This window comes from Globicephala melas, chromosome 14 (assembly GCF_963455315.2).
Source record: "Globicephala melas chromosome 14, mGloMel1.2, whole genome shotgun sequence".
Lineage (NCBI taxonomy): Eukaryota > Metazoa > Chordata > Mammalia > Artiodactyla > Delphinidae > Globicephala > Globicephala melas.
In genome coordinates this window covers 64284249-64287447 of record NC_083327.1, presented here as the reverse complement: position 1 = coordinate 64287447, position 3199 = coordinate 64284249, and positions in this window count along the sequence as shown.

Genomic DNA, 3199 nt, shown 5'->3' with positions numbered 1-3199 from the left:
TTTTTAATGCACACACAGTTATTTATGATTATACATATTTAAATATGTACTCTGGGGGGAATTAGTCCATTTTTATCTACACCCTGTGACTCTAAAAGTAAGGTTCAGGCAGTGGAAGTGTTGATTTCTGTGAACAGACTTCTCCTGGCGAGGCCCCTTTTCCCGTTCTGTGTGGGACACTGCAGGACTGCACTTCCTTAGGTGAGGACCCAAACCCATTACTTCTAGGCTGTGCTCTTCTAATCCATGGGGATGTAGTGATCCATCTCAGGGACTTAATCTTATTTCCAGACAATCTATAGAAAACTTCTTTTCACCAATGGGGACCTCATAGGAAGGTAGATTTGGGGCTACGAGTGGAAGTTTACAGCTGGGTTTTCATTACTTTTTAATAATAGTTACATTTTCCCACAAGAAAGTCTTTAAAGAAGTCATCTTTTGCACTTGGTGGCACCATACAGATAGCTGAGAGGATTCCCCTGCATTTTTTCTTCGTGCTTTTAATGACTTTGCAATCTCTCTTGCATATCTGTGGGGAAGGCAGTTAGGAATTTGTCCTTTCAAGGATACCGTGACTGCCTCTGGCCACAGTTCCAGGTTGAGTCTAGGACCATCATACTGCAGAAAACCAGTGGGGCCCACATTTATCTTGTTTGAACAGTGACCCCTGGAGTTAGGCAACATGGCAGCTCTGTCAGGATTCAGCTACGATTTAGGATCATAACTGATAAACAATATTAACTGATTAACATGATTAATTTGGTACAACTCAAATTGATACAGAATGGATTACAAAATGGTTCAAAGATGAATGGAAGAGGTGAGGGCTTCCTTTCCAGTTCCTGAACTTGAATCAAGGCCCGCACATGGTAAATTAATCGAATCTAGGGACAACCAGTCACAAAAGACATTTAGAACAGGAAAGTGTTCTTAAAGACTAGGCAGGCAGATAGACAAACTCAATTAATACTCTGTTTCTAAAATAACAAAGCCTAGGCATCCGTGCAACACAGAGGGAGGTAAGGAGGTGACATAATAAAGAGGATTAAAAAGCAAAGGATCAGAGTTCTAACCATTTGCTCACTCCCTCCTAACCCACTGACCACCTCTGCCTTCTCAGGGTTTCTGTTGTTCCAGATTCTATCAAATTATTGTGGAGAAAAAGACCATACACTCAGAATTTAAAAATAGGTCCATACTCTTTGATAAGAACTGCATTGCAAGAAGGAAGGAAAAGAGTACTCACCGCATCGTAATTAGGTGACCACCACACCCCTGTTTTTTAACACATCAAAATGAAAGGCTTTCCTTTAAACATAATTTCAACTTTAGACCCCTTCTTAGAATTGCTTTGTGATCAACAGCAGAAGTGGAGCCTCATGACACCCAGGTAGGGGAAAGGAGAACTCATGAGCCTTGGAGAAGAAAATCAAAATCAAATCAATCAAAAACTAACACTAGGGGCTTCCCTGGTGGCGCAGTGGTTGAGAATCTGCCTGCTAATGCAGGGGACATCAGTTCGAGCCCTGGTCTGGGAGGATCCCACATGCCGCAGAGCAACTAGGCCCGTGAGTCACAACTACTGAGCCTGCACGTCTGGAGCCTGTGCTCGGCAACAAGAGAGGCCGCGATAGTGAGAGGCCGCGATAGTGAGAGGCCCACGCACGGCGATGAAGAGTAGCCCCCGCTTGCCACAACTAGAGAAAGCCTTCGCACAGAAACGAAGACCCAACACAGCAAAAAAACAAATTAATTAATAAACTCCTAGCCTCAACATCTTAAAAAAAACAAAAAAACAAAAAACTAACACTAAAAGTGTTAGTTACCGAACCTCAAAAAAAAAGCTATTTGAAAGAGATGCCTTTGGCAAACCTTTGAAAGGAGGCACAATGCTCAAATGGCAAAACACCATGGATCTATCATTTTTGGAGAACTGATTCCTTTATTTAACTATTGGCAAGCAGTGCTGTCTTATTAGGAAGGGCTGATTTTTTTTTTTTCATCAAATCTCATCTACCTGAGGATGGATCAGGGTGGCTCTGGACAGGACCTCTGAGTCCAAGGGAGGTGGGAAGATGATCTGTGGGATCCCTTCCCTTGCCAAGATTCTGCAGATGCCACTATAACCATCAAACCCCGGAACAAGGAGGAATGAGAAGAGGGGATGGAGGAAAGAAATACACCTGACAGTCAAGTCCCAGTGCAAAACCACAGGTCCTCAAAGTTGGGAACATCAGCAACTGACATTTCAGTCAGTCTGCATCATTGCCTTCTTGTCATTAATTTTGGTATCTTATGACCAGAGTTCTTTCAAAAGGGATCTATTTCCCAAGTCTCCTGTGGGGAACATGAGCCAGAGGAAGGGGGACACCATGAAGTGACTGTAACCCTGGAGTTCGGGAATTCTGCCCCCAGGGTTATGCTAGAGTAGTCGAATGCCAGCAGGGTTTTCCTGCCAAGCTGCAGCAACAAGCAGACCACTACCCAAAATAGTATCCTAGAACTCGGCTGGATAAACTGTTGGTGACACAGGTTTAGACAGGATGGAGGGGAGAAACATCACCGTGCTTCAGCCATATGGTCTTCCAGCCCCCTTGCCGGCAGGTTAGAACAGTGAAGCCTGTTCTGGAGAATGCCATTGCTGCAGTCCTTGGTGGCCATGAAAACTCAGCTCTACCCTCAGTGCACACATTTCATGTGAACAAGGCAGTACACAGTCCCATGCTCCTGGGTCTCTACTACATTCAGCAATGCAGTAGGGAGGGAGTCTTCAGAGATGAATCCAATATTACTGCGATATGACAGATTTTATTCTGACCTTCCTTGAACAAAATATTGACATGAGCCAAATCTCCCTTGTGGAATGCATGCAGCAAATCTTTTTAATTGAGATTAGAGAATCTGTGTAAAGGAGCTTACTCTAAAATTTATCTGCATTATTTATAAGAAGAAATTCATGATTAAATTGTTATCATGAAAAAATATTTAAGTGTAAATATTTTTACACTTAAGAAGTGGAGTTCTTCTTTCCAAGTGTGGCACCCAATACTTATGCAAATTTCAAATGATTTATTTTATTTGTGAAAGCTACTTCACATTGCCCTTTAACAGAGACAATCCTTGTTTAACTAATTCTCACTTTAAAGTAATAAAACTAAATTCTTTTCATAGGGTGTGAATCATACATTTCACTTCTGGA